This window comes from Acomys russatus, chromosome 8 (genome assembly GCF_903995435.1).
Source record: "Acomys russatus chromosome 8, mAcoRus1.1, whole genome shotgun sequence".
Lineage (NCBI taxonomy): Eukaryota > Metazoa > Chordata > Mammalia > Rodentia > Muridae > Acomys > Acomys russatus.
The window spans coordinates 65,257,130-65,273,212 of record NC_067144.1 but is presented as its reverse complement, the minus strand read 5'-3'; positions in this window follow the sequence as shown (position 1 = coordinate 65,273,212).

Sequence of the window (16,083 nt, the reverse complement as noted above, 5' to 3'; positions counted from 1 at the left end):
CTGACAGAACTGCTCTGCTTGGCCCCAATCTAACTCTAGCAATATGTTTCAATATTCTGTCTCCTTCTCATCCTTTGGCTTGTTTGTCTTGTGTATTCTCTCTTCAACTTGTCTCTGTAAAACTCTTACTGGTAAATCTACTCTTCCCTCTCTCCTTCTGTGCTGTTCTCTCTTATTTCACCTCTCTTTCCTCTCTGTATTTGTGAGAGTTGGGTATAGCCTCTTCTGTCAAATCTTTCTCTGATTAGTCACGTTGTCTGTTTCTCAATTATATATTACTTTCAAACATGGGTGCTGCCTTCTACAAACTTTATCTTCATTATTTAGGATTAAAGGACTAAGCGCATGTCTGCATTCCAGCTGGATCTCAAAGACCTACAAGGTCTTTGGATGACTAAAATCCCTCTAAAATTAACATTTTTATGATGTGACTTAGATCTAATCAGAATTCAGTTTGGATTCACAATGGTTGAAACACACAAAGAAATATAATTATTTAAAAATTAAAAGTAAATGAAAAAATCAATGTATTGACATTTATAGTCTATTAAACAAGTCTCTCCTTTGATGTTCTCTTTATACTTTAATTTCTGAAGGTGTTTAAAGTATTCAGTTAAATGGCCCTTTTGTATTGTATTAACTCTTGGGTTCAATGTACCATGTTTCTGTGTGATATCTGTCAGAGGTCTTCAGGTGAGTCTCTAAGAAACCATTGATCAGTGTCTGACGGGTGCAATTGAACTTGAACTCTCAGTTTCTCCCATGGATTCAACAACTATCAGAGGAAATGCCCCAGAAATAGCACAGCTGCATCTACTAAAGGGAGAGAAAAAACATTTAAAATGAAACAATTGGAAAAACACCTGTAGAGAAGACTTGTGGTTGTTCTTGGTTAGAACCTAATTGATCTATGAACACAATTACTCAGTTATATTTCCAGTTTTTTTGACCTCAGTACTATACTTGGGCTTCTCCTCAAAAACAACAGAAAGCAAGAGCATCTTTCATCACCTTGTCCATTTTGTAGCTGGTTCTCCCATCCAGCTAGATTAACTAAGATCAAAGCAATTGGTGCCTAGTATTTTTAGTTGATGAAGATGTCTTTGGTTGAAGCTTAAATAGTCTTTCCATGAGTTAGTAAAATGCTATTCTTGTTACATAGTTCCTTAGGAAACAGAGGATGCACTTAAAATAGTTATTAATAGAATAAGAAAAGAATGTGCCTCTCCCTTTGTGATCTCTAAGTCAAAGTTGCTTTCAATCGGAACATAGACAGTGGATTAGATATATTCTGGAGAAAATGGGACAAACATATTATATTTTCAAACAACCTATTAATTTAAAATCTCTTAGCTGACTCAGCTCAACCCACTAAAGATACTTATAGAAACATAAATGTTCAATAAGTAAACACTGAATACAAAAAGATGTCTAGGCATTTGATTGACTATTCATAGTGACCAATTTTAGAACTTGCATGAAAGTGGACAACTACTCATCAATTTTCCACGTCATCCAGTCTTCATGACCATTTTGAAGAGAAGCTTGGGACTTAAAAACAACTACAAATAACCACGGGTACATACATATAATCATTTTTAGATGCCTTAAATCCACCATTATACACTTATAAAATCCATTTTTTTACAAACAGAAATCCTGTTGTCATCACTTAGATCTAATACAACAATCCCAAAAGAGTGTAAAAATTCAGAGATGTGTTTTGTACATATAGTTTTAAAGAAAAAATGCATATATGCATACATAAATATATATATATATAATTTTATATACGAAAGTAGTTTGTTGAATTTCTATTTGTAGAAACTATAAATTAAGCACTTAATGGATCTTAAAATTGTGTATAAAATGTCATTTCTATTCTTTCTAAAAAATTTTTTATTAATTTATTCTTGTTACATCTCAATGTTTATCCCATCCCTTGTAACCTCCCATTCTTCCCTCCCTCCCATTTTCCCCTTATTCCCCTCCCCTATGACTGTTCCTGAGGGGGATTTCCTCCCCCTGTATATGCTCATAGGGTATCAAGTCTTTTTTTGGTAACCTGCTATCCTTCCTCTGAGTGCCACCAGGCCTCCCCGTCCAGGGGACATGGTCAAATGTGAGGCACCAGAGTACGTGTGAAAGTCATACCCCACTCTCCACTCAACTGTGGGGAATGTTCTATTCTTATTTAACAATCAATCAGAACAAATAGAAAGTTCAGAATCCCCTGCAGTACTTATTTCAAAAATTTTGCTAATATTTCCAGATTTATATTATTTTTGCTTAATTTTCTAGGTTCAATTTAATTTTGTGTGAGCACATAATGCAAAACAAGGAAATTAATTATACGAGGTATGTAAATTGATCAGGAACCCACAAAGCCAAGAATATTGTTTCAGCATATTTTCCTCTTTTTTAACTATAGTATAAGGATGCTATCAATTTAATATGTTACAAAAACAAGTTAAGTATATATTGAGAGATGAATAAAGAAAACATTATAATACACAATGAGATATTCTTCAGAATCAAAAAGGAAATTGTGTCATATGTGTCAATGTCAATAAGCATGGAGTAATCACATGATCTAAGAGAGACAAGGCATTATTACAAAGACATCTTATGTGTACCTACTTAGAGTAATCAAAATTATGGAGATTAAAAAAAACAATAGCTGCCAAGCATGATGGCACACACCTGTAATCCCAGCACTGTGGGAGGTTGAGGTAGATGGATCTCCTTGAGTTTGAGGCCAGCTGGTCTACAACGTAAATCTAGGATAGCCAAGGCTACACGGAGCATCTCTGTCTGGAAAAACCAAAATAAAATCAAAACAACAAAAAACCCAATAGCTTTATAGTTTAGTAGAAAGGTAGAAATGAGAACTGCTACTCAATGGTTGTGATGTTTCAGGTATGCAAGGTGAAGGAGCGGCTGTCATTCGGTGTGCATTCAGTACTGTGAACACAGTCAGTAAAGATGAAGCAGGTTGCAGGATGTGCCAGAACCGTGGATGGGACAATTGTTCTCACACTATGTAAGCAAGGAGGAGGTGATAGAAAACAGTGTTTTTACACTGAAGATATTTCTGCAGAGGGACACCTAAATCATGACTTGTATTACCTTTAAAGATAATTTAATGATTTCCTTCAAATTCAATGTTGTCATTATGCTTCTAATGTTATCTTTAACTTAAAAAAGTGTAGACTAAACGCTTATTTTAAAAATTCAGAATTTGTAGTTGGTAAAGTTCAAATTTTAAAATACACTACTTAATGCTGTTAAAAAATCATCTTGAAGCATTTGTATTTATTCTCAGAATAGCCTATTGATGCTGTATATTTTTTCTATCAGTTCTTAAATCTCACTACTCAAGTTTATCATGGCAGCTAAATAGCATGGCACTGTGAAATATGTTGTGGACATCCTTGATAATGTATCATTTTTAATCGAATAAAGTAAAAATAAGGATTGTATAACGTTACCAGGAATTTGAAACCAAAACGACTATTTTGTAAACTTAGATGATGAATGAATTTGACACCCACCAAATCTATTATTGTTGGGGCCCTATTTTCTGAAACTAGCCCTGAAAACATATGAGGTCTGGGCCAGAAAGCTTTACTGTCATAGAAAGTGTTGCATAATTGACATGTAAACAGCTAAGCAGAGGGTAATTTCATTTTACTATCATTACCAGTCCTCGAATTCATCCCTCACTTGTGAAATATTACTTTAGATAAGATGCATCTTTCAAATTACCTGCATTTTTGACACTGTCACACTTTATTACTGGTAAAGCATATAACAACCAATATGAGCTGGTAAAAAAATGATTCATTTCTTTAATCAGACTACCATTTCAGTGTCTGAGCTGCATATGAAGAAGAAACACATGCACACAGACAGAAGCTGAATGGGCGTATAGCAGTCTGTATGAGGCAATGGTAAGTGTGTGGAGTCAGGTGTTCCTGGTTTTAAGTTCTGAAAGTACCAGCCACCCCAAAACATGAGTGGCTTCTGTTCTTGTCACTCTCTTTTCTGCTTTTGGTTCTCCTTTACTCTATCCACCCTCCCCCCCCATTTCCTTCTTTCTTCCTTTATTTCATGACTGCCTTCTTATATAAATAAATGAACAGTAAATACTCATGAGTGAGAAAGGAGATTTTTGTCTACCAGAGGCTGGAGACTGAGGGAGGGACATCGCCCTGAGGGCAAAGGTTGTTGGAAGGAATTTGGAACGCAGGGCAACATTCTGACAGGACCTGGAACTGAAGCAAGTGGAAGCAGTGTAGCAGTGTCAGAAAATGGCATACAACAACGGGGAGTAACTGCAGCATCCATAGTTTTCACCGCCATATGAGTGAGAGGAGGAGAATGCGTGTTGTGGTGCTTTATGACAAGTGGAATAATTAGTGTGAACTCTCAGCTCTTGACAGGTAGAAATGGACAGGAAAGTAAGTGGTGCTAGAAAAGCATCTGCATGTATGTGTGCATGCGTATTTCCTAGATATGTTTCCTGTGGGGACCTAGGTCTTGTTCCTCTGTTAGCAGCAAATACACTTAGACTTGGTCTTGTTTTCAAACTCCTATTAACATCCATTGGAAGAAATCAAGATTCCTGGAGAAAAATAACTAGTTTTAGGGTTGGGTTAGCAGAATTACATGAAGGAATGTTGTGTTTGGCAGGAAAATATGGAATATTCAGAAACAGGTGGAAATATGTCATACAGGCATAGAGGCCAGGTTATAAAGGGCTCTACTGGCCAGATGTAGGGCAACTGATGGAATCTTAATTATGTTCGTTTGAGTAAAATAAAAATCTGAAAGAATACCCAGAAATAAAAGTAAATGAATAAATGAGAAAACACGTAATAACTTATCTAGCTTAATAAAGAATGATTGAATGATAACATCATTATTTGATAATAAATTGTGTATTACATTTATCACAATGTGTTCAAGATTTATGTTTCTTAAATTGTAAAAATGTTAATTTATGTGCATGAGTGTTTTTTTCCTGAATATATGTCTATGCTCCCCTTGTATATATGTTGCTTTTGGAGACTAGAATAGGGAATTGTATCCACTGGAATTGGAATTACAGCCAATTGTGAACTGTATTGGGAATCAAACCTGGGACCTCTGTAAGAACAACCAGCACTATTTATTGCTGAGCTACTTCAGCCCCTTTTGTCTCTGTTGTACCATGTGTGAAAATTTCATTTCCTTTCAGAAATTAATAATATTCTACGTACACATCACATAGCACTCTAGGTATACAGATTGCTTCCTCATTTTTGCCACTGCAAATGATGATAGTATGAATATGGATGTATGAATATCTCTTCTAGTTATTGCTTTTAATTGTGTTGACTATACCTAATAAAGAATAGCTAGACCATAAAATAATGCCATGGGTAATTTATTGGGAGATCATCATTATGTTTAACACAATGATTGTACCATTTCCATTTTCATCAGCAATATGCAAAGGTTCTGCTTCGCCACATTCTCATTGACATTCTTATCCTCTTGAGATAGCAAAATTTGTTTTTTGTGATCTTTTCAATCCCTAACACAGAAATACTTTAATAGAATGGTCTTTGTTGCTTTCTTATTGCAATGATAAAATATTCTGACAAAACCAACCTTCAGGGCATGGGATTATTTTGGTTTATTGTTTCAGAGTGATGCTTTCCATCATGGCAGTTAAAACATAGCAATGTGTAGAGAAGTCACAATGGTAAGAACAGGAGGCTGTAGGATCACTTTGCATCTACAGTCGTACAGCAGAGGGTGAACAGAAAATGTGGATGGTCAATAAAGCTTCAATAGCTGCCTACATGAGCCCACTTACTTCAGTGTGTTTTCACTTCCTTCTTTTCAGATACATCTCGGGTTTTGTCAAGATAACTAACCAAACATACAAATAATCAACCAAACAAACAAAAACAAAGCAGAACAACAAATTATGGATGTCAAGCCATGAACTATGCATTTCTTACTATTTGTTACAGAAAAACTAATTTGTTGTCATTAAGTTTACTTGAATCAAGGCAATGGTTCACTTATGTAGACTTGTCATTGGTGTCAGTCTCAATATGCACTTCTGAGAAATAAATTACAAAACTGCATTTCATTCATTTAGAACAGCTTTTTTTTTTTGAGTGTGAGATATAATGTTTGGAGTTGGAAAAAATATGGCAGAAAAAAGTCTGTGTTGAAATGTAGACAGACTCATTCACATTTAGAATAGTTGAAATGGATAAGATTATCCAAGAATTTGTACTCTGTTCCAAATGAACTAACATTGGTTTCCTAATGAAGTGACATCAGAACCCAGCTCTGAAATGTAAATAGGAATTCAGCTTATAGAAGAAGAATGAGAGAAAGAAGGCCAGAGCATAGTTGTCATGAATACAGGTGACAGGGTACAAGAAAGTAATTTCGCTCAGAGGTCAACAGTGACCAAATTCTGCAATGTCTCACAGAGCACATGGAAATATTCTGTTCTTTAATGGCAAACAACAAGAATCTATTAAACAGCTCTCAGTATAAGGGTAGCATAAATGTTGATTTGTATACGTCAATTACCTGAGCCATATGTCTGGTCTTCTGAGGGATGAAAGGAGTTGGGAATCTAGAAGTCACTAGTATGCAGATTATATATAAAAAGTATTTCATTTGTATGATTGAGCTTGCCAAGAAGAGAAAGTAGGACAAAAATAAAGCCCAGGCATACTCTTGGAAAACTCTGTTAATGGTCTGCATCACCAAGAAAAAGAGATGAGAAATTAATTTCCAATCAAAAGAAGTACAAGAAAAACAAGTACAGGGAAGGACAGAGGTTGTGAAAAGAGAATTTAAAAGGGAACATGGATAGTCTACTTGTCTTGAATGCAGCCAGGGAGTCATGTGAGACAACAGCTGCAAACTCTCCACTGGATTTAGACGTACATAAAAATCCTTGGTGACTTAAGCAAATGCTTTGGAAAAAGACATATTAAGTGGCTCAGGAAGCCCTTAAAGCATGATTATAGAGCCCATCAAGGGACAATGTTTTGCAAAGGCATGCAGGAGGAAAGAGGAAAAGTATAAAGAATATGTGCTCAAGGTGGAAGATTTAGTTTTGCTTTGTTATAAATATTTTAAAAATAGCGTATATTTAAACATTGATATAACTAGATGCCAGAGAAAGGACTGAGGAGTTTTAAAAATGAGAGCGAGAGAAACAAAGAAGGAACAAGAGCCCTGGAAAAGGTTATACAAATGTAAGTATAGAGTAAAAGGATGAGGACAGGCTGGGTGCAGTGTGGGAAGGTTGTCTTGGTATGTACATCTCATTAATGGCTTCGCTTTGGTCCACATGATTTAAAGTAACTCAGGTGACTTCATAAGTTGTGAGTTTAAAGAATGGATATAAATAACATGATATGTCTATTTTATTCTTAGAGTTGTCAAATTGTTTCTGAGGTTTCATTCTGTCAATGACAGAAAGCATTCTTTTACATGCTGTTTCATTTCCCGAGAATGGTTGGACTCCAACTTTAGCAAATATCTTCTGTGTAAATATCTTCCTTATAGACAGTAGTGAACAGATAGGATTTTGTTCCATCTCTCACTAATCATACTATTTGATATAAGTGGCAGTTACCTGGCATTCTATAAAGGGACAAGTAGAAAGAGTCTGAGCAAACGAAACAGGTTTCTTTTTTATTTTTATCTTCTTATCAGGATTCTTATCTAGCTACTGAAAGTTCAAACATCAAACATTCTTTCTCTTGTACTGTGGACTTATAGGAAGTTTGTTCAAGCCTTATTAAAGGCTTTGTAGCAGACCTTAAAGAACCTTTATCCTTTTGAGATGACGTCATACCCCAACGCCATACTTTAAAATAACGATAATGGTTTTTTAATTGCTTTGTCACACAAGTTTAGAATTTAAGTAGTGTCTCAGGCTTTCTATTCCTGTGAAGAGCCAACATGACCAAGGAGACTCTTATAAAGAAACACATTTAATTGGGGCTGGCTAACATTTTTAGGGTTTAGTGCGTTATTATCATGGCAGGAAGGATGGCAGGCACGGTGTTGAAGAAGGAGCTCAGACTTCTTTACTTTGACTCACAAACAGCAGAAAAGGACTGTCTACCACAGTGGGCATAGCTTGAGCATCAGAGCCCTCAAACTGGCCCCTACAGTGGCACACTTCCCCCAACAAGGTCAAAGCTACTCTACCAAGGCCCCATCTCCTAAATAACAAGTCCCAGGTATCTCTGAGGACAAGATCTCTCAGCTGCTACAGGACAAGACCTCTCTGCTTTCATTTAAACATTACTACAACTGAACACTGCTTCAGGAAAAGTACTTCCCGATCTGTTGTCCTGGTATGAAGATGGTGAAGTGGCCACCAGGGGGAAACCTTGGACCATGAACGCCTGTCAGTCCTCACTTCTACATCAGAGTACAGCTTCCTAAAGTCACAGCACAATTTATTACACATAAGATATCTAATGGCTCATTTCAATTATTGTATAAAATCTAAGATGTGATTTATATAAAATTTACATTTTATATCTATCCAAAATAAAAATACTTTTTCTTGATTACATAGTGTTCACATATTAATATAAATGAAGAAATATCTGCATGTGTGTGCATGACTTAGTATGTTTGTGTGTAGGTGTGGGTGGGTACATTCACCTGGGTGGGCATTCATATGTACCTGGGGGTATTTGTAGGCCAGGTAAAAACATTAAGTGTCTCCTCAATAGCTCTCTGTCTTATTTTTTGAGACAGGGTATCTCACTGAACCTGGAGTTTACCAATTCAGGTAGACAGGTGGGCCAGTAAGCTACAGACAACTGATTTTCTGCACAGCCAAAGATCTGAGACCTTTCTATACTCAAATGCTTTATATTATAGAAAGATGATCTATGTTCACAATAAAAGGTTAATGTCACATCAAATTATTCCACTAGTTTAAAAGTTGCTGAAAAAAAAAGTGAATCACAGGTTGGAACTTATGCTCCACACACATTTTTTTGTATTAATCATCTAATCTCCTCTGTGGCATTATGTCAAATTGCACTGGGTAACGACTTTTCATAAGTCATTTGGGGCACGTCTCCTTACTATGACTAAGAATGCGATAGATTCACCATATTCCCATGATCTAATATATCCTTATTTGGTATTTTAACAACACATTAACGGAATCCTTTTTCCTATTTCTCATAAGGTAAAGGAAACCGTGATGCTTAGAACCCTCAGGTCACAGAGGGATTGCTACATACTGTGAGTCAGGTGTTGGAAACTACAGCTGTGCCTTCAGATGGCATTTGTACTGATAGGGGATGAGCACAGTTACAATATGAATCAAGGAATACCGAAAACATCCTAAAGCTAAGATGTTCTCTAGAGCACAATTAACCAGAACTACCTGTATAGGAAGGGTTGGTTTATAAAATGTCTGTGTTTCATGGTCCGTGTTCTCAGGCACTGAAAGTGGTCATCATGTGAGGTAGGATTCAAGCAGGTCCAAAATCTCAAACCAATTACCAAGTGACAAGACTAGGTTTGACTGTTTACCTTACCCTATGAAGGTCAAGAGTGAGCTTGGGGGTTGGAGCACAGATCACGTAGCTTGTGCATTGTCAACCCCATCCTCAATGCTACATAGGCAAGCCACAAGGACCTCTAGGCCCATTTACCTCAACTAATAAGGGTCAGGATGCTGGGAAGGTGTCTTGGATCACAATGCATTGAAGCAGGGCAGTCATCTGTTAAAAATTTTTTAAAAAGGGAAAGAAAGAAAGAAAGAAAGAAAGAAAGAAAGAAAGAAAGAAAGAAAGAAAGAAAGAAAGAAATAACAACTAGACATTTCTGGAAAGTACTAAATATAGAGTTTTCATATGAGCCAGAAAGAATCATTCTTGGATATACGGCCGAAAAAACATAAAGCATACATCCACACAGGAATTTTATGTTCATGCCTGTAGTGTCATGTATGGGAGCTGAACAAAATTGTTCCTAAGGAAGAAGCTTATTTCTACCAGTAAATAATACAATGTTACATGTTTATAGAATGGAATGTTGTGTGGCAACAGAAGTAAGTGTTCTAGTGATGCATACTCTGACATGGATGTGCCTTGAGAAACCTACTAATTCACAGAAGGCACTCTAATTACTTTGTACTTACATTGTACTTTTGTATAAAATCTCCAGAATACAGAAATCCTAGAGATGCTTATGGATCAAAGTTGCCTCTTGCTTGGAATAAGAAACAGGACAATGCAATGGTGACTGAGTACTAACAGACAGAGGATTTCTTTTGGAGGTGAAAAAAATATTCAGAAACTATATAATGGTATTGACTATACACTCACTCCATCACATATGCAGCCCCAAGAATTATACACATTGAATGTGGGAGTTGTTTTATCTATTACAATACCCCATGATATTATGTGAAGTTCACAGATGGCTCCAAAATATGAATAATGTAAAATATTGTATTAATTTTAATGTGGTAGTATATTCTTTAACTATATTTTATCTATACTGATGTAAAATTTATCAATTAGAATTGACATTTCTTTAATTAAAAAAAAAAAGATATATGAGCTAAAGCATTTGAGTTACATCTTATTCTCAATTTTTAGTCTTATTGGCACATAATATTTGAAAATATATAGAGCACAATGTATTTCATTATGTGTATATATTTTTCATTTTCTTTCATAATTTATTTCATTCTTTTCTCCTCTAATAGAATAATTTATTTTATAATAACATATATTTAATCTAATTTTTGATTACACATGACCCTCAGAAGAGTTTTTTGTTCTATTCTATATTCTAAATTTTGGTAATAATGAGTTCCATGGAATATAATCTCAAAAGTGCTTTTACTGATTAATTTATAATTTACTTTTGTATGTAAAACTGACATTTATGTAGTCAAAGTTAAATATATACTCAAGGGCATTTGTATTTATTTTAACAGTTTGTCTACTTTAATTTTGATTATTATGTATTTACTTTATTGAATCTATGACTGCTTGAATGCTAAGAAAGGCTCTAATATAAAATTATACTCTCAAGACCACATAGATATGAGGGATGGAGATCTGTGAGGGTCAGTTACTCTATTTCTAGACAATGTTGTGTATGTGTGTATGCAACATTAGAATAAAGCATTGTACCAGTGACTAATGTGTTTGATAAAATGTAACAAATATATTACTTTAAAAGTATACTCATTTATGGCTTTTTCAAATGTTATTTTATTATTTTAATTATTTTTGAAATTATATTCACATCATTTTCTTTACCGCTTTCCTCCCCCTAAACTCTCCCATAAACCTGCTAGCTACCTTTTAAACTCATGACATCTTTTTTTATTAATTATGTAACACACAGAGAGACATGGAAACATATATTTCTAAATAATGTTACACACCGAAGAACCATATACATATGTTTTTGCGTGTTTTGGGGCTAGTCATTGATGTTAGATAACCAAGTGATAAGATTTTTCCTGAAGAAGGCTGTATCTCCCACTCTTAGGATTCCTTAGTTGCTGAGGTGCCTATAGCTCTTTGTGTATTGGTGAGGCATAGTGAGCTTGCTCTAAATATTTGTCCTCATATCCACACATAAGCATAGTTCTCAACTCTCTTCAAGGAAGCTTCTTCACAACAGCTGGAGTTTGTAACAAAAAACCCACAACCTATGAAAATGCAGAACTGTGGAATCGAGTCCCATTAGATATATCTACAACATAAATCCCAACCCTGGGGCCCAAGAATCCGTATGTTTTTATGGGGGGGCTGGAGTTTTAAGTGCCTGATTTACAGTTAGAAATCATGAAGTACCCTGAGCCACATTTGTTGAAGACGAGCAAAACCAATCTTCCTGACCTCTTTTCAAAAACTTTAAGGAAGGTTTAAAATCTATAAATAATGTCATTGAAACATTTTTACTTTCTGTATGTTATAGATACTGCCTTACCCACACAGAACAATTCAAGAGCATATGTTGCCATCATAGGGCTGTCTTATGTTCATATATGGCCTGTTTTAGGTCACAGAGTCACATTCTGTTACAATGTCTAAAATATATGTCATTTAAGTCTTCCAAAGGTGATCTTGTAATTTGTGCTTCAGCAATTTTCCTTTCTTTCTTGTGAAAACATCATTGATAGGCAGACAACATAGACATGAAGTTGCTACTGTGTGCTCAGGACTCAGAGGGGCTTTATTTAAATCTACAAAGATGAAGATTGTGGTTGCAGTATCTCACACTTTACTTGGTTCGACCATCTGTTGTTTGACCATAAAACATGCAATTCTGCATTCCAGATGAACTGCTCTTATGTTCACCAATTCAGAAAATTCAAAAAAGGTGTCCATGAGTGACAAATCTACTTAATTTTTACCTGCATACTTTTAAGGAAATTGTTTTGTTAGATCTTTACAAAATACATAGATGTCCAATTTTGCCTATAAAAGACAAATAAGTGGTTGAAATGTTATTTTTTTAAATTATATCCCATTAAAGCTTATAAAATACCTGCCAAATATCATAAAGGAAATGATCTCATATACAAAGTTGTGTGTGCGTGTGTGTTTGGGGCATGAGGAAAGAAATATAGGTAGAAATAGCTTATAATATTATAAAAACTTGTTAATATCTATCCCTGTGGTTCAAAACAAAGCTTATTAATAGCAGATGTTGCTGTTTTTTTTTCTTTGTTGTGAAAAGGAAATACTAAAACAATACCAATATTTTATTATAATTTACATAATTCAGTGATTATATGTTGAACATAAAATTCTTATAAATAACTTCATTTTTCCTATTAATAAAGTATGAACTATTTAATACTGTGTAATTATATTTTAAATTCTAGGTTTTAGTAGTTCTAACTTTATACATCTTAATTAACAAGCAAATTGAAATAAAACTTTCTCATCCAGAAATTGCTAATAATTTAGAAATGTCACTTTCTACTTTTAATAAACTTTCATTTAGTTATTGGAAATATAATTATTAAACTATTCTATCAAATATCATAAAACACAACATGATGTTATGCTTTGAAGCAGAAATTTTGTGTAACTTTTCCTGATGTCCTTGCCTTCTTTGTTGCCTGCTCCTGCCCATCGTCTTGCCATCTTCCTCACACACTCTGCTGTAATGAGGTGGAGCCTTCATAGGACCTACTGGTAGCAAAAGGACAGACAAAATTCCTAGATTTGATAATGATCAGAAAAGTCTTAAAAGTACAGATACAAAACATTAATTTCCTCAAAAAAAAAAAAAAAAGATGGTTATAAGCACACACCTTTTATTCATTTTTTTGTGATATGCGACACTCCAAATAAGTCCCTGGGTCCTCCTCTGTGTTCATCATTAGAGAAGGAAAAAGACAGAGAGGTGGGGGGACGGAGAAGAGAAGAAGAAGAAGGAGAAGAAGAAGAAGAAGAAGAAGAAGAAGAAGAAGAAGAAGAAGAAGAAGGGAAGGAAGGAGGGAAGGAAGAAAGGAGGGAAGAAGTCAAGCTTCTGGGAACTTGTTTGAATGGTTATGTTACTATACTGTGTCACTGTCAGCCAACTGGGTCAGATATGAAACTCTTTTTTTTTAAAGATGCATATTCTCTTTGTTCTATATTGACCTACATCTTTCTTCTAGGTATTCTTTGCTTTTTGTGTTTGTTTTGGGGAGATATTTGCTTGTTTCTAAGCAACTAACGAAGGAAGAAGAAAATACGAGACTTGAGGAGACATGTTACAAATAGAAGGCACAAAGCTTCATTTTACATTGTAAATTCTCACTGCTGTGGTGGCTGCTTCCATAGCCTGTGGATAGACTATGGAGTTTTCAATCAGGATGCAGTTCTGGGACTCTGCTGCAGAGAAGGGATGCATTTGAAGGTCAGCATCCATGCTGAAAACATTCGGCAAGGAGGATTAAGAGATTTAAGGGCTATAGGGTCTAAAGGAAGAGGAGAAACTGACACATAGGACAAGAAAACAATGCACTGTTAGTAAGTGATTGTAGAATAAAATGTTCCTCTCTGTGGCCTGAGAGCAAACTGACTAAACTGCCTAGTTTACAGTTTTATGATTTGTGGTTTGTACTTAGACGAGGGATATTTTGAAACTACATGTGTAAATGCTGCACGTCAAGACGTTGGAGGGAAAGTCATCTGCCTACAGCAAGACAGGCTAGCTCACCCCTGTGATGCTTTGCTTGTCTGCTAGGATAACTTTTAGACAAAATACTATCAGTAGGTAAGCTACCTTTCCAAGTTTTCATAACCACGGCCCATGCACCATCTCACATATTCTCAAATTTCAATACAGCCATAGGCAAAGTTCTTCAACATCGTTGAAACAAACAAACAGAAAGTTACAGGCCCTCTAAAGTGATAGAGAGGGCGGAGGTTGTGTGCCGAGGAGACAGGGAGATAGCCCAGACTCTGACTTTCTTAATCTCCATCCCTGAAGACAACATACAGCTGAGCACACTGAAGCTAACGCATCCGTTCTCTAGTATTCCTGTGTGCAGGACCATAAAGCTAATATGTGATTAGTCATCCAGAAATGACATTGATGGAGAAGCCTGAGAATAAAAGAAAATGATGATTTTTTTCATTCCCTATCTTTTTATCTATATCTGATGCAGGAGCTTTAAAGGACAGGCATTATATCTCTGTCATTGCCGAAGTTTATATGTGTGACTTTTAACAGTGTACCTGGTTAAGTATATTGACTGTGAATCATGGTAGTATTCATATAACTAATAATCTACAATTTTTCTCAGCTGTTTATTATTTTAAATTAAAAAATAAACATATGTGTCCATTAAAATTGTTAGGGTAGCTGAAAATAAAAGGAAGCATTACTTAAGTGGTTTTAATATTGTAGGTGAGACATAAAGAAATAAGTGGTGAATAAGCAGGTGAAAAAATAAGTGATTAATTACCACCCGCACACTACTCCACAGTTATTTTCAAAATCATAAGTCTTTCTTGTCTTTTTATATTTTCCATAAACCAGGAAACAGTATCAACAATAGACTTGAAAAGGAGTGAGATTTTAATGAAAGTGATTTAAATATATATTTCCAAAGACATATCTTACCGTTCCCAACATTAGCTTCCTCTACTATCCCGGAAATTGGAATACACCTACTAATTGGGGTCATAGTTGGGCAGGACTTTTGGCTTCATCCTCCTTTGGAAGCTTCCATTGTACCTTCTGCTGCCATGAAAGCTAGTCCTCGGGGAGAGGTGAGGGCCTTTAGATGAGGCCCAGGTCAGGGGCCTCTGGGCTCTTGGCTGATGTGTACGGTGTCTTCAGCAACAAGGCTTTACCTTCTGGTCTGGGGGTAGTGAAGGGCAGCAGCCCTGTCCAACAACTAAAAGAGGGTTTCTTGTGTCTGATATTGTGTTTGTTTACATGGACTTTGGCTCTTGGAGGGTACACTCTCAACCCAGGTGAAAGTATGTATATAATGTGAACGTATGTCTGTATCTATGTATGTATGTGTGTGTGTGTATGTATGTATGTATGTATGTATGTATGTATGTATGTGTGTGTATAGTATATACACAGAATAACATGTATGACAGTTTTTATCTTAGGGTAAATAGTTAACAGTATGATTTTTTGTGTCTTTTAAAAACATCCTTTTTGTTACTTTTACCCACCTTCTTTCTTCTTCAGTATTTACCTCCCTCCCTTCTTCTCTGTGCATGCAATGATAGTTGTTGAAAAGAACAGGGATAGATTTTAAGAAGTGCATGTATGGGTATAGGTAAAAATTTTGAGGGACAAATATTGTAATTATCATAAAATAAGAAGCAAAAAGAAATTATAGTATAAGATCCATCAATGTTTAAATACTTTTCAGAAATGTATTATTAGAGAAAGACTTGCTTTCAGATTATCAGACTTAATTACATCAAATGCTATGTACCCAGCTAAACTGAAGTCATAGCGTTGAAACTGCCACTAGAAATAGTTTTCTCACTTTGTTATTGCACTGAATGTCAGATATTCCTC